Source organism: Rhinatrema bivittatum, chromosome 1 (assembly GCF_901001135.1).
Source record: "Rhinatrema bivittatum chromosome 1, aRhiBiv1.1, whole genome shotgun sequence".
Lineage (NCBI taxonomy): Eukaryota > Metazoa > Chordata > Amphibia > Gymnophiona > Rhinatrematidae > Rhinatrema > Rhinatrema bivittatum.
In genome coordinates this window covers 458,169,568-458,195,649 of record NC_042615.1, presented here as the reverse complement: position 1 = coordinate 458,195,649, position 26,082 = coordinate 458,169,568, and the positions used below count along the sequence as shown (strand labels likewise).

At 44.2% G+C, this 26,082-nt stretch overlaps 1 long non-coding RNA gene across 1 annotated transcript in view; it reads right to left on the bottom strand.

The window, feature by feature from the left end:
• Positions 1–8,349: 8,349 nt before the first annotated feature.
• The window catches only part of LOC115093598, a 267,417-nt gene continuing 249,684 nt past the window's right edge, over positions 8,350–26,082 (bottom strand). Inside the window, exons 3-5 of the long non-coding RNA XR_003857350.1 lie at positions 13,018–13,251; positions 9,055–9,207; positions 8,350–8,408 (exon numbers count right to left, since the gene is read on the bottom strand). This is a non-coding gene — a long non-coding RNA (uncharacterized LOC115093598). The remainder of the gene's footprint in view (positions 8,409–9,054; positions 9,208–13,017; positions 13,252–26,082) is intronic.

Genomic DNA, 26,082 nt, shown 5'->3' with positions numbered 1-26,082 from the left:
ATATAATAGCAAGGCTAACCTAAATGGGAATAAATTGGTGAATGTCATCAGGTCGGCACACATCGGAAGTGTCAAACAACACCGCCACTCTGAGACCAGTCCAAAAATGGTGTCCATACGTTTTGATGGAGCGATAACCGATGATGGCGCGTGGCTGTTAGTCGTTCCAAAACCTCCACCCGGTGAAGTCGTCGGACGATTGTGTTCAATAGTGGAATATTTGTGCTCTTCCATTTACTTGCCAATGCAATCCTGGCAACAATAAAGATCTGTTGACATAATCGCTGACCATGCGGGGATAGACTCTCCATCGGATCACCCAACAGGGCGTGCGTCGGGCCCACGAAGAGGGGGCAGCCGAACATTCGAGTCAGCCAAGCCTGTAGCATCGACCAATATGGCGTTACAATTGGGCAAGTCCACCATACATGAAAGTAAGTACCAATATGGCCGCAGTTCCGCCAGCAATTACTGGACACATTGGGGTACATTTTATGCAGACGGGTGGGCACATAATGCCAGCGATATATCATCTTTACACAGTGTTCCTGGTAGTGGGCTGATATGGAGCATCGACGAACTTGTAAGAAGATAGCCTCCCACTCCTCCAGGCTCCAATTAATATTCAGCTCACTTTCCCAAGCCAAGGAGCATTCAAGCTTAGTATTCTGGGGCCCCCGCAGTAGCATATAAATCTTGGAAACCGCCTTCTTGACATCTCGAGCATGAATACAATAAGACTCAAACAGCGTTTTAGTGGCTAAATGACTGGTATTTATTGACTTTTTAAGTTAATGTTCTGATTCATTCTCTGTCACTCTGTTATGAATTTAAATGTAACTGGTTTGTTATAATGTAAACCGGAGTGAAGGCTATGTCAGCTGTACCTCGGTATATAAACAAATGCTAAATAAATAAATAAATAAATAAATAAATAAATAAATAAAAATACTGCCTAGAAGACGCGCCCTGTGGCTGCATGGCTCCCACACATCAATACATTCCCTCTGCATGAGGAGATGGACAATAACATGTGAAGGCGTGGGGGGGAAAAAAAAACAGAAAATTCAGATACATTTTTTTTTCTGTTTAATTTCCCCCCCCCCCCCCCCCCCAAAGGCCAGAAGTGGAACATTCCTTTTATGTTTGTATTATTGTGATTTTCTGTGACTTTAAGTATAGTTATGAAAGGATTGGGAAGGAGGGAGCATGGTAACATAGTAATGATGGCAGAAAAAGACCAAAATGGTCCATCTAGTCTGCCCAGCAAGCTTCCCAAGGTAGTAACTGCTGCTCCGTGCAGATTACCCCCATGTTTCTCTTAAGGGTAGTAACTGCCACTCTATGCTGGTTTAGCTTTTTTATTTATTCCCGTCCTCTAGCCTTTTAGGGATCCACAGTGTTTATCCCATGCCCCTTTCAAATCCTTCACAGTTTTAGTCTTCACCACTTCCTCCGGAAGGGCATTCCAGGCATCTACCGCCCTCTCAGTGAAGAAATATTTCCTGACATTGGTTCTATGTCTTCCTCCCTGGAGTTTCAAATCGTGACCCCTAGTTCTATTAAATTGTTTCCAATGGAAAAGGTTTGTTGATGACCACGGATCATTAAAAACTTTCAAGTATCTGAAGGTCTGTATCATATCACCCCTGCTCCTCCTCCTCTCCTCCAGGGTGTACATATTCAGGTTCTTCAACCTCTCCTCATAAGTCATTCGATGGAGACCACCCACCATTTTGATCGCCCTTCTCTGGACCGCCTCCATCCTGTCTCTGTCTCCTGGCACAAGTGTAAGCAATGGCTTACGGGTTCCCATAGCTACCCATGGTAGGCCACTGCTTTGGCTTCTACTTCCCTGAAGGCACCTACTTCCGGAGGGAAGGAGGCCCTTTGATAAAAAAAAAAAAAAAGGCCCTCTGGAGGGCAAGTCAGGATTTGAATGTATTCATCATATTACACCTCACTCCATGGATGGGGAACAGCTCGCCATCATGGTAGTCAATTAGGTGGGCAAGTTAGTGTACATTCCCGTCCATAAATTTCAGCTTCCATTTTACTGATGTTTCACTTCCAAAAGTGAAAATGCTACTTGTGGAAAGTTTGCGCATATTCTTTTCATATATAAAAAGTACAAGCATACTTATTAACATGCATGCATATTTTTTGGGGGTGGAGGGCCAGAGATATGTGCATTTTATAATCTGTGCTACTGGTGTCATAGAGTTTAAAAAATACACATATAACTTTATGCGCGCTCATTTATACGCATATGTACCAATCAATGCACATTATTATAAATTATCCTTCCCATGTGCCTGTTTAGATAGCAATAAAGGGCATAATGTAGTGCATAATTTTGAAATGGACAAAATTGCACTCATTCATTTAGCCACATAACCCACTATTCAAACACAGTTTATGAAAATCTTGATGTCTTGTGTAAGTTTAAATGTACACACACAATACATGTTGATGTTTGTTCCAAATGGATCAAACAGAAAATAACCTATTATGAAAATACCCCCAAATTTTCAGGTGTTTATATATTCATGGCTTTCTTTTATTAAAAAGTGGACCTCCAAATGCCAAGGCCTAGCCCCAGGATGGGGGTCTGGCACCAAGGGCTAGGTCTTGGAAGCACCCAATGAAAAAGCTTAGGCCTGGGCCAGGTCTGATGCTGAGGCCTAGGCCTGGGCCAGGACTGGGAGGAGCAATGGAAAGCCCTGGATCAGGCCTAGGCCGTGACACCAGGCCCTGGGTTTGGCACAGGGCATAGGCCTTGGCACCAGTCCCAGCCTAGGCCTAGGCCTTGGTGCTGGGCCCTGGCCTAAGCCTTGGAGCTGGGAGCAGGCCTTGATGCCAGGCCCAACCCAGACCTATACCTCATCCCCAAGCCCAGGCAGTTTTTTAGCCCCAGAAAACCCAGCCAGAAACTCCAGAAGCCCGGTTTTTTTGTTTGTTTCTTTGTTTCAGGTTTTTTTCCTTGTTTGATATTTTTTTTTCAGTTTGGCAAAAGAACTAAACTGAAAACATTTTAAATAAAATGAATAAAAACAAAACAAATTTCCTGAAGCCAAAAAAACAAAACAAAACAAAATTTTATGGCTGCACATCCCTAATAAGTTTATAATAGATATATTTAGGTCAAATACACTAAGATGATCAAAATAAAAGTTAAAAAAAATAGCATTTGACTGTGAAAAATAATTGGAACTTACAGTAAATAAACTGGTGTCAGTTTGCTAAGAAACTACAGTAAGTATAGAAATCCAGGGCCAGTAGACATTATTTCAGATAGACAAAACAATCCCATGCAATGGAGGAAAAGAAAATCACAAGAAGTAGACAGAAGAAGGTGATTTTCTTGGTGGGGGATCTCATTCACCAATGTATCCAGCATACAGAAAATGATATGATATAGATATTTAAATACCCAAAAGATATTAATGCCTAATTAAACGTTTTCCAGTGGAAAGGAAAATGTAAAACTAGGGATCGAAGGAGGCAGATTTAAGAAAAACATCAGATAATGTTCTTTCACAGAAAGGGTGGTGGATGTATGGAATGCCCTCCTGGAGGAGGTAGTAAAGAGAAAGATGGTAGCAGAATTTTAAAAAGCATGAGATAAAAATACAGAATACCCCTTGTTGCCAAGAAAATGGAAACAAAATACTGGGGTGATATGCATGAAGCAGTGCTTCAGTTTCAAAACCACATTGTATTGTGTTTCAGGGAAAGGCATGGGATAACCTGCATAGAGCTGCAGTTACTGTTTAACCTTAAACAGAAACCACGGGGAAACCTGAACAAAGCAGTAGTTGCTTCCCTAAACAGAGCGGCAGTTGCACCCTAAACAGAAGGCACAAATATAACCTGCACAGAGCGGCAGCTGCAACCCTAAACACATTGCAAGGCAGATTGGATGGGCCATTTTATTCTTTTTCTGCCGTCATTTACTATGTTACTATGAAAAGAATGTAGGGAATTTGGAAATGCATCCATCATTCTATATGGATGATTAAAGAAGATTACCATCTCTTAGCAAATTTAACATTTTAGTGAAATGACTGATATCAAATAGTGTTTCAAGTTGGGCACATCATCACAGTTTTTGGCAGACATCACTAATCAGAGTGCCAGGCTCGGACCATTTGCACTTCATATGAATGTAATAAGAAATCAAGCTGAACAGCACTAACCTCTTTATCTGCCTTTATCTGCCTTTGCAAACAAAAAATCCACCAATGCAGGTGATACTTAACTCAAACAAAATCACAACCTGCATGCACAGAAAATATTTTTTTCTTTCTTATTTTTGTTTATAAAAATGAAACACTTTTGTTAATTTCTCAGAGTATACACAAAATTATTTTTTAGGTGTGCGGTGGTCGTTTCATTAATGAGCACAGGTCCCATCCAGGTTAACCTGACTCTTACTTTTAATCATGAACAAACCACCGCCACCCACTTGTTTGTATCACTTTAATCCAGAAATGCAAAAAATTCTCAAAAACTTCAAAAATCATCAGTTAAAAAGTTTTTAGTGAGAACAGATGCCATGTCAGCAAAAGAGGATGCTGAGAGTGGGAACTTAGGTTTGCCATTTTGGAAAAACTTTTGAGGCAGCACTTTGGGAGTGAGCCAGTTTAAGAGAGAAAATCTTTAAGAATTAACAACTTGGAGTAAATCTACAATGAAGGAGAACTGAGATGACATGTGGGTGAGTAGTGACCCCTGATGAAGACAGCCATAATGCCCTCACGCTAGATAGGTATTTATATCTCTATGGGAAGCCCATCTCATAACTCAAGGTGAGGTTTAGGTATTACTGTTGGGGTTAGAGGCCACTTTGACATTCAAAGTGAGATGTACGAATAGAACAGTGCTCTCTTGTGAAGATTTGATGACCTTTAGAGTGAGGAAACTCACCCAAAGATGAGATTTGTGCAATATTCTCTCAACCTCTCAACTTCTCAACTTGTAATACAACAGATTGTGAGGTGTTTTTGCCATGAAGAGAACATTCAACTCTTGTTTAGCTTGCATCCGTTCCTTTTTGATGGAATCATCCAACATTCAGGTATGTGAATGTTTAAGGGAATTTTTTTTTTTGTGAGGTCAAGAAGGTTTTGTTGGTATTTCTTTTTTTTAAATGCAGAGTAAGCCAATATATGACCTTGTAAAACTGCCTTTGCAACATTCCAAAAAGTGATATCAACAGTAAAAGATCGGATCATATAACCCCAATACTTAAAGAGTTACATTGGTTACCGATCCTATACAGAATACAATACAAAGCTCTTACCCTCATCCATAAAACACTCTACAATGAGAATATAGACTGGTTCAATGCCACTTTGCACTTTCAGATATCTCAAAGGAGCCTATGTTCTTCAAATACCGGACACAGTCAGGGAACGTGCACTTTCGTTGGTGGGACCCATCTTATGGAACAATCTACCTACAGAGCTAAGGACAGAACCCCTGATACAAACTTTTAAGAAAAAGCTAAAGACATTGGCTTTTTCATAAAGCATTCATGTGAACACAACTAGGCTTACAATAACCGTCATACCCCCATACTATAACTATTATAGCCCCATAGTACATATCTGTTAGAAAATGATACACTTATCTTTACCCAACGACTGACTACCCTAACAAAGCCGATATTATGTGACAAAATCTGTTTTGAATACCACCTGATTATAATGATGAAGCTAACATGTTATCTGCCTTTCTGCAGAAGGCTACTCAAGATAAAAATGTATGTAACACCAATTGACTTTACCTTTACTTGCATTTCCAACTAATCTATCTTTATTGTCTTATCATGAGAAACTCTGTAAAAATCCCACTGTAATCAACACTGTTTAGTTTTTTGTAAACTAGTTCGAATGTCGGTATATAAAAATAAATAAAATAAAAATAAATAAATATCATCCACATCCACAGTGTCATTGAAAGATTTATATTCCTCTCATTTCTCTTTGAGAAAGGGGGCAAATTGATGGTCATCGAAAAGCCAGGGGGACATTTACCACTTCTTAGAAGGCTGAACATCGGGAGAAAGCTCCAAATGGTATAGCACAACATCATCATCTGAGAAAACTATGGGATCTATAGTGCAGTACTCTACCATAGAGTACAGAGTTTCTGAGAATAGTAGATAGTTTAGTCTAGCATATACACGATGAGAGTGGGAGTAATGTGTGAAATCCGCCTCTTCCAAGTGGGCAGTTCGCCAAACATCAGCATGAGAAAATGCCATACTGGGTCAGACCAAGGGTCCATCAAGCCCAGCATCCTGTTTCCAACAGTGGCCAATCCAGGCCATAAGAACCTGGCAAGTACCCAAAACTTAAGTCTATTCCATGTTACCATTGCTAATGGCAGTGGCTATTTTCTAAGTGAACGTAATAGCAGGTAATAGACTTCTCCTCCAAGAACTTATCCAATCCTTTTTTAAACACAGCTATACTAACTGCACTAACCACATCCTCTGGCAACAAATTACAGAGCTTATTGTGCATTGAGTAAAAAAGAACTTTCTCCGATTAGTTTTAAATGTGCCCCATGCTAACTTCATGGAGTGCCCCCTAGTCTTTCTATTATCTGAAAGAGTAAATAACCGATTCACATCTACCCGTTCTAGACCTCTCATGATTTTAAACATCTCTATCATATCCCCCCTCAGCCGTCTCTTCTCCAAGCTGAAAAGTCCTAACCTCTTTAGTCTTTCCTCATAGGGGAGCTGTACCTCTGTACCTTCTCCATCGAAATTATATCTTTTTTGAGATGCGGCGACCAGAATTCAAGGTGCGGTCTCACCATGGAGCGATACAGAGGCATTATGATATTTTCCGTTTTATTCACCATTCCCTTTCTAATAATACCCAACATTCTATTTGCTTTTTTGACTGCCGCAACACACTGAACCGACAATTTCAATGTGTTATCCACTATGACGCCTAGATCTCTTTCTTGGGTTGTAGCACCTAATATGGAACCCAACATTGTGTAACTATAGCATGGGTTATTTTTCCCTATATGCATCACCTTGCACTTATCCACATTAAATTTCATCTGCCATTTGGATGCCCAATTTTCCAGTCTCACAAGGTCTTCCTGCAATTTATCACAATCTGCTTGTGATTTAACTACTCTGAACAATTTTGTGTCATCTGCAAATTTGATTATCTCACTCGTTGTATTTCTTTTCAGATCATTTATAAATATATTGAAAAGTAAGGGTCCCAATACAGATCCCAGAGGCACTCCACTGTCCACTCCCTTCCACTGAGAAAATTGTCCATTTAATCCTACTCTCTGTTTCCTGTCTTTTAGCCAGTTTGCAATCCACGAAAGGACATCGCCACCTATCCCATGACTTTTTACTTTTCCTAGAAGCCTCTCATGAGGAACTTTGTCAAACGCCTTCTGAAAATCCAAGTATACTACATCTAACGGTTCACCTTTATCCACATGTTTATTAACTCCTTCAAAAAAGTGAAGCAGATTTGTGAGGCAAGACTTGCCTTGGGTAAAGCCATGCTGACTTTGTTCCATTAAACCATGCCTTTCTATATGTTCTGTGATTTTTATGTTTAGAACACTTTCCACTATTTTTCCTGGCACTGAAGTCAGGCTAACTGGTCTTTTTTAGTTTCCAGGATCGCCCCTGGAGCCCTTTTTAAATATTGGGGTTACATTTGCTATCATCCAGTCTTCAGGTATAATGGATGATTTTAATGATAGGCTACAAATTTTTACTAATAGGTCTGAAATTTCATTTTTTAGTTCCTTCAGAACTCTGGGGTGTATACCATCCGATCCTGGTGATTTACATCTCTTCAGTTTGTCAATCAGGTCTACCACATCTTCTAGGTTCACCGTGATTTGATTCAGTCCATCTGAATCATTACATCTGGACTGTGCTTCTAGAATGGTATTTTTTTAACAATGACCACACCTTACAGAGATAACTTATACCAATATTTGCTTGATTTTTTTTGGCAGTTTTGAGGGGTTTGCAATCTATATTTGGGTTGTCGGTGATGTTGAAATCTCCCCCCATTAATATAGTATACTTATTTATTTATTTATTTATTTTATTTGCGGATTTTTCTTTACCGGTAATGAGGGGTGGGGGGCGGTCCTGCGCTAGCCAGCAGCGATCACACCACCGTGGTGTGATCGCTGCTAGTTTCGCACCCAATAGCGCCACCATAGAATTTTAGCTATTGGGCACAAAATAGAACGTGAAAAGGCCCTTACCTTTTCGTCATCCGTGGTGTCTTCGCGGAGTCAGCCCAGGTGACGCCCCAACTCCTCCTCTTCTGGGGCCGACTCTGCCCCCATCTTGGTATCACACACGTTAAGGGACGTTTCGCACATGTGCGATCCATCTGTAAATGACCCCCTTAGTCAGTTAGCTGGGAGAAATAGCAAAATAGTCAATTAACTGAGAGAGATAGTTACACAGGAGGAAAAGGCAAGGTATCATAGCAAGAGATAATTATAAGATAGGAAGTAAGGGTTGACAAGTGAGTGTTAAGAGGGCGTCCAAATAGTTGGCGATTACTTTGTTGTGCGAAAATTGGTAATTCAGGGAAAGGCTTGTAAGAAGAGCCATGTCTTAAGTTTTTGCTTAAATTTTTTGGGGAATGATTCCTGACGTAGGTCAGGGGGCATATCATTCCATATTGTGGGTCTAGCTATGGATAAAGCACGCTCCTTGGTAGAGGAGGGGAGTACGGCTTTATGAGATGGCATATGTAAAGTGGCAAAAAATAAGAAATCCAGTATCGCTGAAAATATTTAAATATCAAAAATGCAAGAGATTCAGCTTGAAAAGACAAAGCAAGGGAATGTTTGTTAAATCTCTAGGGAAAACTCATATGAGTGCCACTAAGGGCTACAACCTGTTATGCAGAGCTCTAGAAGCACGAGGGCTTTTTAATCATTGGAATCCCAGAGAAAATGATTCTTTGAAAAGCTATCATATGCATAGGTGCAAAAAGCCCACTTGGGACCTTGTAATTTTTGAGTTACCAGTCCTGTAGAATTACAGTGAGACCATGCCGGGTTATTTCACAGAATATCTCATGCAATCTGCACGCAATCCGACATTGCAATGTTTCAGGGAGATCCTTCTTCAGTGAAACAAGAACTGCTAGATGCCGGCAGATGCGACTGGTGTATGACCTATGGTAGAAGTGATAAACAAACCTTTCAAAAGATGGACCGCATCTTTATCACTTACAGGCAAACAAAGATGTCAGGACACCTACTTGATTTAATGCAGAATGGTCAATATGTTGGCTTGGCCGCGATTTGAAATACGCTGAAGTGAAATGTAACCAATTAATAGATTAACACCGAGAGAGTTGCAAAGTTCTATACACGGGGCTCAAAGTTCAGAGAGTCCTCTGCTTACGTGCGTGATGAAAATCTGCTGAATCCGATGTGTTTATCATTGACAGAGTACTGCTGCTGAACGCTGACATTTAACTCGGAGGAGTCCCACCAAAAGCGGCAGTAAGAAATAGGAAATGACGACAGTATGTCCAAATAAGGGCATCTATGTCATCCAGTGGCCATATTGGAATGGTTGGGAAAGCCTTTTCTCTTTCAATGGGTAAATACATCATCCGGTGGCCATATTGAAGGAACCCTACAACTCCAAATATGGGTGTCTACATCATCAAGGGGCCATTTTGAAGGGGCTGAGGAAACCCCTATTCTTTAAATGGGACAAGAAGAATTTTATGACCTTCATACAGTAATTCCTTCTTCTTGTGGTATGCTTGGAGTATGTTATGTTTGTCCATATAGTGAAGGTAGTGGGCGATAGATTGCCGTGATCTATGGTTAGAGTCCACAGGGGGGGCCAAGCGGTGGACCTGCTCCACCATTATAGATCTTGCATTGACGGTTACACCGAGGGCATTGGGCAACCACTCCTCAAACCAGTAGGGATGTGAATCGTTTTTCAACGATTAAAATTATCGTCCGATAATTTTAATATCGTCTTAAAACATTAAAGAACACAATACAATAGGAATTCTAACAATTTATGTATTCCTATTGGCTGGCTGCCCTCTTATTTATTGATGTTACCAAGGTTCCCACTGAGGTGATGGTTGGGGGGATGGGAAATGGAAACGGTTGGTAGCTTGACAAAAAAAAAGTAATGTGATCAGTCAATGCGACTAGAACTTGTGCCCTATCCTTGATACTGGGAGTGTTGTGATCTACCTGCATGCAGTGCCCTATCCTTGATACTGGGAGAGTTGTGATCTTCCTGCACACAGTGCCCTATCCCTGATACTGGGAGTGTTGTGATCTTCCTGCACACAGTGCCCTATCCCTGATACTGGGAGTGTTGTGATCTTCCTGCACACAGTGCCCTATCCTTGATACTGGGAGAGTTGTGATCTTCCTGCACACAGTGCCCTATCCCTGATACTGGGAGTGTTGTGATCTTCCTGCACACAGTGCCCTATCCCTGATACCGTTGTGATCTTCCTGCACACAGTGCCCTATCCCTGATACCGGGAGTGTTGTGATCTTCCTGCACACAGTGCCCTATCCTTGATACTGGGAGTGTTGTGATCTTCCTGCAAACAGTACCCTATCCCTGATACTGGCAGTGTTGTGATCTTCCTGCATGCAGTGCCCTATCCCTAATACCGGGAGTGTTGTGATCTTCCTGCACACAGTGCCTTATCCCTGATACTGGGAGTGTTGTGATCTTCCTGCACACAGTGCCCTAACCCTAATACCGGGAGTGTTGTGATCTTCCTGCTCACAGTGCCGTGTCCTTGATACTGGGAGTGTTGTGATCTTCCTGCACACAGTGCCCTAACCCTGATACCGGGGGTGTTGTGATCTTCCTGCCCTGAGCAGGGATACAGCACTGCATGCAGGAAGATCACAACACTCCCGGTATCAGGGTTAGGGCACTGTGTGCAGGAAGGTCACAACACTCCTGGTATTAGGGATAGGGCACTGCATGCAGGAAGATCACAACACCCCTGGTATCAGGGATAGGGCACTGTGTGCAGGAAGATCACAAAACTCCCAGTATCAGGGATATGGCACTGAGTGCAGGAAGATCACAACACTCCCTGTATCAGGGATATGGTACCGAGTGTAGGAAGATCACAACACTCCCGGTATCAGGGATAGGGCACTGTGTGCAGGAAGATCACAACACTCCTGGTATTAGGGATAGGGCACTGCATGCAGGAAGATCACAACACCCCTGGTATAAGGGATAGGGCACTGTGTGCAGGAAGATCACAACACTCCTGGTATTAGGGATAGGGCACTGTGTGCAGGAAGATCACAACACTCCCAGTATCAGGAATAGGGTACTGTGTGCAGGAAGATCACAACACCCCTGGTATCAGGGTTAGGGCACTGCATGCAGGAAGATCACAACACTCCCGGTATCAGGGATAGGGCACCTTGTGCAGGAAGATCACAACACCCCTGGTATCAGGGTTAGGGCACTGCATGCAGGAAGATCACAACACTACCGGTATCAGGGATAGGGCACTGTGTGCAGGAAGATCACAACACTCCCAGTATCAGGGATAGGTGACTGAGTGCAAGAAGATCACAACACTCCCAGTATCAGGGATAGGGCACTGTGTGCAGGAAGATCACAACACTCCCAGTATCAGGCATAGGGCACTGTGTGCAGGAAGATCACAACCTTCCTGGTATTAGGGATAGGGCACTGCATGCAGGAAGATCACAACACTCCCGGTATCAGGGATAGGGCACTGTGTGCAGGAAGATCACAACACTCCCAGTATCAGGGATATGGCACTGAGTGCAGGAAGATCACAACACTCCCGGTATCAGGGATAGGGCACTGTGTGCAGGAAGATCACAACACTCCCTGTATCAGGGATATGGCACTGAGTGCAGGAAGATAACAACACTCCCGGTATCAGGGATAGGGCACTGTGTGCAGGAAGATCACAACACTCCTGGTATTAGGGATAGGGCACTGCATGCAGGAAGATCACAACACCCCTGGTATCAGGGATAGGGCACTGCTTGCAGGAAGATCACAACACTCCCAGTATCAGGCATAGGGCACTGAGTGCAGGAAGATAACAACACTCCCGGTATCAGGGATAGGGCACTGTGTGCAGGAAGATCACAACACTCCTGGTATTAGGGATAGGGCACTGCATGCAGGAAGATCACAACACTCCCGGTATCAGGGATAGGGCACTGTGTGCAGGAAGATCACAACACTCCCAGTATCAGGCATAGGGCACTGTGTGCAGGAAGATCACAACACTCCTGGTTTTAGGGATAGGGCCTGTGCGCAGGAAGATCACAACACTCCCAGTATCAGGGATACGGCACTGCATGCAGGAAGATCACAACACTCCCGGTATCAGGGATAGGGCAGGGCACAAGTTCTAGTCACATTGACTGATCACATTACTTTTTTTGTCAAGCTACCAACTGTTTCCATTTCCCATCCCCCATATATTGTCAGTGTGAACCTTGGTAACATGAATAAATAAGAGGGCAGCCAATAGGAATACATATTCATTCCTAAACTGACCTTATCTGATCTGAAAAGTGTCAAATTGTATCATTTTCTGTTAGTGCGCACTAACTCCCGGTTAGTGTGCACTAACTCCTGTTAGTGCACACTAATCGGGAAAAACGATTTTTTAGCTAAAAAATCGTGCCAAACACGATTTTCTTCTCCTGCCAGACGATTTCGATCGTTAAGACGATCGGGCACACGATTCACATCTCTACAAACCAGTGATGTAGTGCATCAGCTTGTAGGGATTCCGGCAGGCCCACTATCCAAACATTATTTCTCCTAGAGCGATTTTCTAGCTCATCGAGTTTCTTCTCCAGTTCTAGATTTTTTGTGCGCAAGGCCACTATACTGTCTTCGGCCTGTTCTTACCAGTCTTCCTGGCACTTGACTCGCGCATCTACCACTACTATCCGAGACTGTTCACTCACCTATTTGTCATGAAGCTCATCGAATGATGATTGCAGTTTCTGCAGTTTGTCGTACAAAGCAGCTGATACCATTTTGGTGATCTCCATAAGTAGAACTTCTGAAACACCGTCTGATGTTAGGGCGAGCTCAGCCGCCATTTTGTCTTCTGTAATGGTTGTCTTATCTGAGGTCAACTTCCTTCCCTGACTCGTCAAGATGCAGGGTGATATGAAGAAAGAGACAGCAGAGGCTCACTGCAATTCAAAGTAGAAAATATCAGGTAGTTTAGGTAGAGTTTGCAAAGGTTATCGGTTGAAAGGCCATGGACCACCAAGGAGCACCAAGTGTAGACCTCCACTCAGGAAGACGTCATCACCGGAAGTCCTGATTTATGGTAATTTTAGATGTTTCTTGAAAGCAATATTAGCTCTTTTCATTGTTTGGAGGATGCTTTGTTTGGTTTTATGATTTTATTGTGATTTTAGGTTTTATGTTATTTGTTTTTGTACCTCACTTTGGAAGCTTTTATTGTAAAAACTGGAAAGTGATTTATAAATGTAAATATATATATATATAAAATATTCAACAACTGGAGATTTATAAATGTAAATATATATATATATATATATATATACCTTATAAATGGGCTCTGACCAACGGCCCGCAAATGCGCAGTAGAGAGCAGCTCTACCGCGCATGCGCAGGCGAGCACATCGGTCAGAGCCGAGCATGCCCGAAAAAAAAATGACGCTGGGGCCGCAGGAGCGGCGGCAGTGAGAAGCAGAAGCAGGAGCGGCGGCGAGGAGCAGGAGCGGCGGCGGCGAGAAGCAGGAGTGGGAGGAGCAGTAGCGGCGCGCGCGGGAGGGCCCCCCCCTCCCAGAGATCTTCCGTTTGCTGGTTGTGGATGATCTGAAAGGGGAGGGGATTGAGAGAGGGGGAGTGACTGAAGAGAGGGGAGGAGAGAGTGAGGGGAGGGGAAGGAGAGAGTGAGGGGAAGGGGGGAGGAGAGAGTGAGGGGGGAGGGAGGAAGGGAGGAGAGAGTGAGGGGGGTGGGAGGAAGGGGGGAGGGAAAGGGGAGGGGGAGGAGAGAGTGAGGGGCGTGGGAGGAGAGAGTGAGGGGGGGGGGGAGGAAGGGGGAGGGAAAAGGGGAGGGGGAGGAGAGAGTGAGGGGGGTGGGAGGAAGGGGTGAGGGAAAGGGGAGGGGGAGGAGAGAGTGAGGGGGAGGAGTAAATGAGGGAGGAAGGGAGGAGAGAGTGAGGGGGGAGGAGAGAGTGAGGGAGGAAGGGGGAGGAGGAAGGGGGAGGGAGGAAGGGGGAGGGAGGAGAGAGTTAGGTGGGAGGGAGGAAGGGGAGAGGGGTGAGGGGGAGGAGAGAGTGAGGGGAGAGTGAGGGGGAGGGAGGAAGGGGAGAGGGAGGAGGGGGCAGGAAGGGGAGAGGGGGGAGAGGAAGGAAGGGGAGGGGGGGAGAGGGAGGAAGAGGAGGGGGAGAGGAAGGAAGAGGGGAGGGAGGGAGAATAGAGGGGGAGGGAGGGAGACTAGAGGGAGGAGGGAGAATGAGGGGGAGGGAGTGGGAAGGAAATGGACTGAAAATTTTTTTTTTAAATGTAGCCCGTTGTTAACGGGCTTAACGGCTAGTATATATATATATAAAATATTCAACAAGAAAAGGAAGTAATACGATAGCTAGTGAGACCACATATTGAGTATTGTGTTCAGTTCTGAAGGTTATACTTTTGTAAGAAGAAAAATGGAAACAATGCAGAAAAGAGCTATGAAGATGGAAAGGAAGCTGTAGAACTAGGGGTCACAATATGAAGTTCCAAGGGAGTAAATTCAGGAACACTGTCAGGAGGTATTTTTTTATGGAGAGGGTGGTAGATGCCATCCTGAAGGAGGTAGCTGTTGACAAGAATAGTAACAGACGTCAAGAAAGCATTGGATAAACACATTCATAGTGACAAAGGAATGGAAATGAAGGCATTGGACAATCTTCACTGAGCAACAATTGCAGCCCAAGCAGCAGTGACATGATTGCATTGCATTTCCTGGATTGCATGGGAAAACCTGCATGGAGTAGCAGGTGCAACCCTAAAGTAGACAAAAACAAGATTGAGGGTTGGGTTCCATGTAGGAATTTGATTTACTTTGGCTAAATATGGATAAAATTGCTGCTGAGCAAATTAGATGGGCCTTTTGGTCTTTATCTGCCATCATGACATTTACTATGTAAGACCTGAAACAGAAACTCTAAAATGTATTCACTAGAGGAAAATAGGAAAAGGAGGACATGATCGAAACATTCAAATATTTGACAAGCTTCAATAAAGTATGGGAAGGTGAAATTTTCCATAGAAAAGAAAATTCTGAAGCTGCAGGGAGGAAGTTTCAAAAGAAACTTGAGAAAATGCTTCTTTATTGAGAGTGTGGTAGGTGCTGGAATAGCCTATTGACAAAGGGAGTGGCAAACAAAATCAGGCATTCAAAAATCCAAGCAAGGGATAGATATAGAGAATGGTTCATGTTGTTTTAGGTGTGGACCTTCTCATTTTTTCTATGTGAATTTTGAAAGAAAGTATGCAGTCCAGAATCACTCAAAGGTATACTAAATTTGTTCAGTGAGACAAACATAGGCTATGCTAGTTGATGTTTTGTTCTTAATTTGTATGCGATTGTGCATGTGGAAGAGGCTAACCTTTATAATATATAAATTTCATTGAAGTTGATTATTGATCGATATAGTAATCAGTCAGCCTGGCTAATGCAACTGTCAAATTGTGCTGTATCTTAGATAAGTCTCCTGCTAGCTCTGCTCTTGTTAGGTCATCAGCATAAATAAAGCTGTGTCTTTTTGGATAAATTGTTTGGTCATTCATGAAGATCTTTAAAAAACTGGTGCCAATATACTTAATTGTGGTAAGCACTAGTGGCTGCATTTTTTTCTAAGTTTGACAAAGGAGTCGTACTTTTCAATAAGGATTTGGATCATATGGTCTAGCTGGTAGATTTTCATGCCATAGATTTTCCAAAGCAGCATTTAATGGTTAACAATGTCATATGCTGCTTTGAGGTTGTCAAAAGCAAAACCAATGATTAGGTATTTTTCAAAGCCATCTTTGATGTGCTGAGATTCAGCACCTGACCTGTACATAACTTACCCAGCTGAAAGCCAGCCTTTCATGAACGAGTTGTTTTCCCAAAATTTTTGATAGCAACTCAGGAGAAAACAAAACAATAATAAAAGATAATAGAAGTATGAGTTGGTAACAATGCAAGACATAGGGGAGCCCGACAGGAACCAGCAGACTAGAACTCCTCAGAAAGCAACCAGCTTAATGCTGGTAGGTATCATTGAGCAAAGCCCACAGGGACATAATCAGCTTGATGATAGGGCAATAATCTCAGCAGTTTTGGTAAATGTATATATTATTACGAAGTTTTATGGTGAAACATAGGGAGTATGGTTATTTATCCTGGCTAATAACGAAGCAAAGAGGAAGACAATAAAAACTGACTTAGATAAGGAGCTATATCTATCAGCAATAAAGATCCTACATTTGGCAATTGGGATAAGAACATAAGAACATGCCATACTGGGTCAGACCAAGGGTCCATCAAGCCCAGCATCCTGTTTCCAACAGTGGCCAATCTAGGCCATAAGAACCTGGCAAGTACCCAAAAACTAAGTCTATTCTATGTTACTGTTGCTAGTAATAGCAGTGGCTATTTTCTAAGTCAACTTAATTAATAGTAGGTAATGGACTTCTTCTCCAAGAACTTATCCAATCCTTTTTTAAACACAGCTACACTAACTGCACTAACCACATCCTCTGGCAACAAATTCCAGAGTTTAATTGTATGTTGAGTGAAAAAGAACTTTCTCCAATTAGTTTTAAATGTGCCACATGCTAACTTCATGGAGTGTGCCCCTAGTCTTAGTAGTGCAGACCAGAAGAACTAGGCAGATTGAATGGACAGATTGATCTTTATCAGCCATTATCAATTATGCTACTATATAAAAACTGAAAAAAAAAATGATCTAAGATTCAAAAAATGAATTTCAGTACTAAAAAGTGTAAAAACATGCATTTGGGGGTAAGAAAAAAATCACTAGCTATATATTATTTGTGCAGAGAACTGCCCCAATTCCCATGTCTCCACTAGAAGTTCCTAGCTCAGGCTATCGGATAGGAAGTTAAGGAAAGTGCATACGATTTCTAACCAGTACCACTTCTAAGGATGTTGGGAGTGGTATCTCCTGCCTGTATAACTGCAGGTAGATGCGTAGAGTGCTGCGGCATTTTGAATTGGGTTTTGAGTTTAAGAGGCGTCTTCTTTTTTATTTGGAGTTCCTTGGTATCCAAAATCTAGACCCCCATATTCAGATACCTAGGAGAAGGGGATAGAAACATCCTTGTTCAGCACCCATCTGGTCTGGAAGGGTTTGAGTCAGTTTTGGATGACTAATTTTGGAAAGTCATTATTGGATTTGTGGTGAGTTTCTGATCCTGGCTCCAGGAGGATTTTTCAACTGCTGTGAAGAAGATCAGAGACTAGAAACCTGTTGTCCCCATCCTATAACATGAGGAGGAATGGCAGTGACACACCACAAGAGAAGTATTTCTGTTTATTTTAGATTTCTGTGTCCTTTATGGTTTGAAAGGCAGTTTTTGCCAACTTTCCTGCCCAGAAGAGGGGAGAACACTTTCCCTGGTGTGCTGTATTTTGGGACTTTCAAAACAAAAGATCTAGTTTGTCATCAGTAAGACAGCAGAGCAAATTGAGGAGTAAATTTGGAAAACTTTATCGTAGTTTCTACCCAAGCAGCTGAGAGGACAGTGTGGACTGAGCTTGTGAGAGCATCTGGGACCAGGGTGGGAGGGATAACTACTGGAGATAGGAGACCCCCTTCCCTACTATGAAATCCTGCTTCCAAAATCTGGGACGAGAAGTTATCCTAGTGCCACCTACGGTGAGGGACACTCACCCAGAGAAAATAAGATTGAGACTGTGGACAATTTATGGATTAACACTGAGGAAATGTATGTAGTGGCCTAATATAACCACACACATTTGATACAGTAAAGTTTGTTGGGCGAGGGATTGGAACCCCTCACCTGAGTGTCTAGTGTGGTTATTGACTCTGAGACAATGTAGAATCTATAAGACCATGAGTATACCAAGAGAAAGGTGTGGGGTTGGGGGGGGGGGGGGGATATTTCTCCTGCAGCCTTGGGTCCTGGAGTTTCATCTTCCCCCCATCCCAGGTCTGAATAAACATTGTAACTGTGTACATGAACTTAGCCCAGCACTGAATGTGACCTCTGCACATTTCAGAAAAAATCCTGAAGTAGCGGCTACATTTGGAAGGACAAGAATGAGAAACTGCTAAAGGAGCAATCATCTCAGATAACCTCAAGATTGCTAATTTAATAAAATAACAGGAGGACAAGCTAACAGTATGCTTGGTTGCTAAATAGAGGTATTATCAGCAGGAAAACGGTAATATTACCCTTGTATAGGTCACTATTGAAACCCCATCTTGAGTACTGAGCTCCATTCCAGAGACCATAATTTTGTAAAGACATTGAGAGGATGGAAGCTTTTCAGAGAAGGGCTATTAAAATCATTGTTGCGCAGGAGGGGGACCCTTGGGCCGAGGTGAGGTTGGCGCTACCTGTAAGAGAGATCCTACGGGTTCCCACCGTTGGCAGGCGGAGTGGGCTGACTGACGGAGGCCAGCTGGAGCTTCGCCAATACCAGCCCTCATTCCCCGCGGGTTGAGCCTTTGGGTACCGGGGCCAGCTGGGGTTAGGTGGGCCTCCGTGTGTAGTCGTCGATGAGAAGATGGAGAGGTCAGCTCAGAGGCAGCAATAGCAGAACTGAAGAATCTGTACTGGACGAGGCAGAGTCCCGGAGACCCGGGTGCCAATAGGAACCAAAGTCTGACAGGTGGCGCCAGAACAAGAACAGGCCGAAGCCTGAAAGGCCAAGTCCAGGACGTAGACAGAGGAAGCGTCATAGAACAGGCTGAAGTCAGGGCAGGAGGCAATCAAGGAGCGGTGGCAAGGCAAGGCTGAAGTCAAGTCCGGGAGAGAAGCAAAAGCGTGGTCAGGCGAAGCAGAGGTCTGGACTAGGAGATGATCAGTAGTGGTCAGGTGAAGCAAAGGTCTGGACTAGGAGATGATCAGTAGCGTAGTCAGGCAAAGCGGAGGTCTGGACTAGGAGATAATCAATAGCATAGTCAGGCGAAGAAGAGATCTGGAATAGGAGATGATCAGTAGCATAATCAGGCAAAGCAGAGGTCTGGACTAGGAGATGATCAATAACTTAGTCAGCCAAAGCAGTGGTCAGGTTCAGGAGAAGATCAGTAGCATAGTCAAGCAAAGCAGTGGTCAGGTCCAGGAGAAGATCAGTCCGTATGGAAAGATGAGTAGCAGGAACACAGGAATGAAGAAGACAAACCAGGAATAGGAACTTGAAGGGAACAGGAATCAGGAAAACAAAGGAATCATCAGGAGGCAACGAAGTACACGACTAGCGTGGAGACCTGTTGCAAAGGCGACTAACAGGAGCTGAGCCCGGCCTTATATACTGGAGTTTCAGCAATGACATCATCCAGGGCCACGGCTAAGTTCCCACTGTGGGCCCTTCAAAGGAAGAAGAGATGCATGCGCACGCGCCTAGGGAGGGGCACGGCGCTGGACGGCGGCGTCTCTCCACGAACCATGCAGGGAGGCCTGCTGCGGACCACAGGAGTCTGTCGTAGAACCAGGAGCGCCAGGGACGGCCCATGGACTGAGCTGGCGGCCTACAGCCGCAAGGGAAGTGGAACCAGACATTGGATTAGGCAGCAGAGGGTAAGAGGACCTGGCTGCGGGCCTGCTGCAGCTGGCATATGCAACAGTACCCACCCCCTTATGCCCCCCCCCCCCGGAGGTCTTGGTTTGCCCAGATGGGCACAATGAAACTGGAGGAGGAGGTTTTTATCCATGATGTAACGAGCTGGTTCCCATGAATTCTCTTCTGGGCTGTACCCCTCCCAGGAAAGGAGGTATTCTCACCGGCAGCCCCTACAGCGAACATCAAGATGGACCTTGTAAGTGGTGTTGGACTCCACAACCAGCTGGGATGGTTCAGGAACCTTGCACAAAGGCCAGGATAGGATTACTGGCTTCAGAAGTGACACATGGAAAGTATTGTGGATTCCCAAAGTTTGTGGCAGCCGAAGCTGGTACATAACAGGTCCAACACGACAGGTGACTAGGAATGGTCCGATGTATCTAGGTGTGAACCTTTGGGAAGGTATCTTAAGATGAATGTATCGTGTACTCAACCAGACTTTCTGGCCAGGGAGGAACTCAGGAGCAGAGCTTCGATGAGTATCAGCAGACTTCTTGGCCCGGGTTGTGGCTTGGCTTAGGCGAAGATTCAAATGATTCCAGAGAGCCTTGAGGGCATCTGCAGTAGCTTGCGCAGCAGGAGCGGGTACTGATAGTGGTATGGGTAGAGGTGGTCGAGGTTGCTTACCATAAACAATGGAGAAAGGCGACGTGCCTGTGGCAGCAGCAATATGTGTGTTGTGGGAGAACTCCGCCCAAGGAAGGAGTTCAGACCAGTTGCCTTGACGGTCAATTATATAGGTGCAAAGAAAGGCCTTCAAAGAGCAATTCATAAGCTCAGCTTGTCCGATGCCCTGTGGATGGTAAGCCATGGTGAGGCTGATGTTGATGCCAAACTTACTGCAAAGAGCGCGCCAGTAATGTGCAACAAACTGTGGACCCTCTGTCCAAAACGATGTCCTTGGGTAAGCCATGCAGACGAAATATGTGGAGGAAGAACAGGCATGCCAATTCCGGAGCAGAAGGTAAGCCCGGTAATGGAACAAAATGGGCCATTTTTGAAAACCTGTTGATGGTAACCCATATCATCGTGTGACCCTTGGATGGTGGTAAGTCCACAATGAAATCTGTGGAGAGATGCATCCACGGATCTTCAGGAGCTGCAATTGGTTGGAGCAAACCCAAGGTCGACCGATCGGGGGGTTTCTGTTGAGTGCAGGTATTACAGGAATCGACGTACGCTCTTGCATCAGAGACCATAGTGGGCCACCAGAAGAAATGCTGAAGCAGAGCTAGAGTTCGTGCTTGCCCTGGGTGGCCAGCAAACTTGGAATCGTGTGCCCATCGGAGAACTCTTTCACAGAGGCGACGGGGCACAACAGTTTTCCGAGCTGGGACTGGGTGAGTCGCATACAAGCATATATAAACTGGGTCAATGATATGACCAAGTTCTTCAGGAATGTCTTCAGGTTCGAAGGAATGAGAGGGTGGTGGTGTCTATAAGGTGGTGACTATAAGGTTCGCCTGGGGCACCTAATACCTTTGCGCCAGCCATGGATTCGGGGAGAGGGTGGTGGTGTCAGTTTTTTAAGTTTCTATCACTGAAGGGAGCCAGGCCTTTTTTTGGTGGGCCGGGGACAGAGAATGAATGATCGGGAGGGGGGGACAGCACAGCAATTGTTCGCACAGGGCAGCAAGAAAGCTAGCTCCGGCCCTGCTAATATACCATTCTGATCCTCTTATTCAGAGGCCCGCATTGGAGATTTAAGGAAAGAGTCTGAAAATGCAATTGGAACACAAACACGAAAAAGAAAAATGTATATATTTCCTGCAGCATTTATTTTCAGTGAAGATATGCCGTTATAGTATATCATACATAATAACAACAATAGTACTTGGCTGGCCTACCTCATAGTATATTATGCAAAATAGTTATGCATATGGACCGTCAGTTTCATCCCACTGGCAGTGCTTAACAAGGTTAACATAAAGATCTGGAGCTATTGCACATAAAAAGGATGCCAGCTTAACACAGTTGGGGGCATTTTTATTGCTAATTTAACTGGTGTTAAATTACTGAGTATTTAACTGTCACTAAAACCATTTAGGGCCCAATTCACTAAAGTGTCCTCTCTAGTAATACTTTTCAGCAAATGAAAAATAACACAGGCTGTTTGATTCATCATTGTTATTAAAGCAACTGTGATTTTTTTTTTTTTTTTTTTTTTTTTTACAAGAGTCCTAAACAAGCACATTAGTCAGTCATCCCTAACGACACGGCCATGAGAATATTGCAGAGAGTGGGAAATTCCCATCTGCCTGGCAATTTACAACTGTAACAGAATTGTTGAAAATAATGAAGTGCAGTCTTCATGTGCCTTTAGGCATTCTAAAGAACAAATTCAGATGACAGAATCACATTCTAACTGCATGATGTGCAATGTTATTTAATCAGTGAAATCAGCATCACAGTGTACCTATCTCTCTCTCTCTCTTTTTTTTTTCTTTCTAGAAATCCAAAATGAATTATATTCATTTGATTCACTAGTCGTAAATGGCTCCACAGAAACATGCAACCTGAAAGGTGAATTTTAAAAGCCGGGCGCTTGCCAAAATCAGGAGACGTGCGTGCATCTAGGACATTGCTTGCGTCCATCCCGATTTTAGAAGCTAGCCACATGCGTGCACAAGTTCCAATGCACGGATCTCTGGCATTGGGAAGAAAAGGGGCAGAATGTGGGCAGGCATGGGTGGGGTGTGGGCATTCCAGGGTGGGGCCAAGAGATGTACATGCAAGTACCTTCGCACCCGGCCATGCACCCCAGTATATTTGAGCAAAGAGTTACTTCTGCGATGGAGGAGGTTTAAGTCTCAATAAAACTAGCTCCAGGCATCTATGAAGTGTTTGGGTGAACTGGGGGGAGTGCAGGGTAAAGAACCAGGGGTGTTTGGAGGACCTAGCTACAGACTGGGCAAACTGGTGAAACTGGTCATGGCCTGGATGTGAGCCTGTTACAAAATTCCTGCACTTGCGCAGCTGAAAGCCAAAATTACGCAACTGGGCGCACACACTTATAAAACTAGGAGCACACGTTCACAACTCCATGGCTATTTTGTACCATACACACACATACGTGCGCACAGGATATACAATTGCTGCGTATGTGGCTGCACACCCACACACACGCTTATATGTGCACCCACATGCTCGTTTGAAAGTTACCTTCTCATTTTCTAGTTATGGGTGATTTTTAACCTTTGGGTGGATTGAGAAACGCGTGAAGACTAGACATTTTATTTCTCTGTTGCCGGTGAATGATTTAACACAAATTGTTCAGGGACTAACACATGAGAAGGGTCATAGCCTTCATTTAATTTTTGGATCTAAGATGGCTAACAAAATGGGTAAATAAAAATTTGGGTGAACTTTACCTCCCTCTTAGCCTGATCATTGTTTGGTGCATTTTGGTTTTAATTCTATTGGTGATTCTCAAGTTTTGAGTTAAGAGAACATATTTTGTATGAAGATAGCTAAAGAGATTTTTGAGGAAAAGATAGGAATTTTAATGGTATTTATTTAGAGACCACTCAAGATTTTAATTTGGAAAGTGGAATTAATAGTTGGTATAATATGCTATCCCCTACTTATGTGTGGAGTGAGCCAGGAAAAGGAAGTAAGATTAATAAAAATAGATTAATTTCCCACTGGTTTACTTTAGAATTGTTGCGCTGGAGGTGGACCCTTGGCCTGGTGCAGGACTGGTACGGCCCTCTGGTCAGTCCCAGACAGCGCCTGCCACCAGAAGGTGGAGCACACAAGGAGACAGAGGCTAGCTGGAGCTTCATCAATAACAGTCTGGGGTTTCCGCAGGTTGAGCCCTTGGGTACCTGGACCGCCTGGACTTAGGTGGGTCTCTGGTGGTCTCCCGGAGAGGTATCGGAGCAGTGTGCCCACCACGAGCAAGGGTTCGCGGCTGATGCAGAGTGGGTGAGCTAGACCTGAACCGGAAGCTCCGGAGACCTCAGGAAGGCAACAGTTTAGAAAGGTCCTCCAGATGATACAGGCTGCGCTTGCAGATCTAGCCATGTGGAGGCCACGGTTGTTATCCAAGTACATTCATCCAATGGTCACCGGGGGCCAGAAGAGAATGTCCGAGTGAAGCGCAAGGGTCAGAGCCAGAGTATCAGCCCAAGAGAGGTCAGCCAAAGCAGGTGTTAATACCAGAATCAGTCCGTTCGTAGTTGTAACAAGCGCGGGTCAATTCCAGGCAGCAGACAGTAGAGTGGTCAGGCAGGCAGTGGTCAGTTCCAGGTGGCAGACAGTAGAGTGGTCAGGCAGGCAGTGGTCAGTTCCAGGCAGCAGGCAAGAGAATGGTCAGGCAGGCAGAGGTCAGTACCAAGAAGTCAGTCCGGATAGGTACTACCTGGGAAGAACACAGGAACAGGAGACACTGAAACAGGAGACACTTGGAATAGAGGCAAACTGTCACACCAACGGTGTCGACCCGAACTAGGTGCTCACCGGACCTGGGTCCGGCCACCACAGAATGGACGCCGGACAGAATGGTGGTCCCAGGGTGTGGTCGACTGGGAATGGGTCCCGACGAGCAACTGAACAGGGAGCAATGCAACAGCCCGATTGTCAAGGCAAGGATCAGGGGTTTGAGCCATTCCTTATATATGGAGCTTCAGTGATGTCATCGGCGTGCACCTCCCGGGGTTTTCCCACACTGCTCCCTTTAAGAGTGGAGAGCTCGGCTGGGCGTGTGCCTAGGGGCGAGGCCGAACCGGACGAAGATGCAGAGCCCCGATGGGAGCTCCGCTGTGTTGCGTCCGTCGGTTCCCAACGCCATCCTCCTGTGCTCCTTACCTCATTGACGCCTCCCTCTTCGTCCTCGGGAGGACTAGCTGCTGCAAACCGTCGTGGCTCCTGTGGACCTAAAGGCACACGCACGGCGCAGCCCCGACGGAAGTACCGACGATGGCGCGAACTTCGGGGGCATCCCCCGAAGATGATTTATTTTATTTATTTATTTTGAGTTTTTCTATACCGGCATTCGCGATGAGAATCACATCAAGCCGGTTTACAATTAACAAGAGGTGAAGGAAGATAACAAATAATAAGAAACTTTAACAGGTGCTCAAAAAGATTGCAGTTACAATAAAACAAGGGAATTACAAAACTTGGGCAGTGAAAAGGTGAAAGGAATATAACAGTGAGAATAAATTTACCAATTAATGGTGTGAACCAGGTTATGGAGTTTGCAGAGTTATTGAATTACCGTGTTGAGGTACCGTTATTAATTACCCTCTTAAGAAATTCTAATCGTCAGTTAGTGGTGAATTAAGGTTCAAATGGGGTCTGGAAAGGCTTTCATAAATAACCACGTTTTGAGTCTTTTCCTAAATGTAGGAAGGCAGGGTTCCTGTCGCAGATCCGGAGGGATGGAGTTCCATAATGGGGGTCCTGCAGTGGAGAAAGCCCTGTCTCTGGAGGTTATAAGTCGAGTGGTTTTGGAGTGTGGTACCTGTAGGGATTCTCTCTAGGATTCTCTGATAGGTCTGGAGGAGGTATATTTTCTGAATGGGATTTGAAGGTTAAGCGGAGAGTATTGATGGATGGCTTTGTAAATGGTGGTTATGGCCTTATATATGATTCTGTAGTGAATTGGCAGCCAATGAAGGTCTTTGAGGATTGGAGAAATGTGGTCTATTCTCCTTGTGTTTGTCAATATTCTGGTTGCCGAGTTTTGAACCATCTGAAGGGGTTTAGTGTGAGATGACGGGAGTCCTAATAGAATCGAATTACAATAATCTAATTTAGCGAAGATTATTGATTGCAGTACTGTTCTGTAGTCATTAGTGTGGAAAAGAGGTTTTATTCTTTTTAAGACATGGAGTTTATGAAAGCAGTCCTTGGTAGTTTGATTTATGAATGATTTTAGGTTTAGCCTGTTATCAATGATAACTCCTAGGTCTCTTACTTGTGAAGTTTGTAAGTTGGCTGGTGGATTTGTGTAGATGTTACTGTTTTCAGGGGAAATTAGAAGGAGTTCGCATTTTGAAGAATTTAGTATTAGGTTTTAGGGATGTGAATCGTTTTTTGACGATTTAAAATATCGTCCGATATATTTTAAATCGTCAAAAATCGTTAGGGCCACGATACAATACCAATTCCCCCGATTTATCGTCAAAAAATCGTAAATCGGGGGAAGGGGGAGGGCAGGAAAACCGGCACACTAAAACCC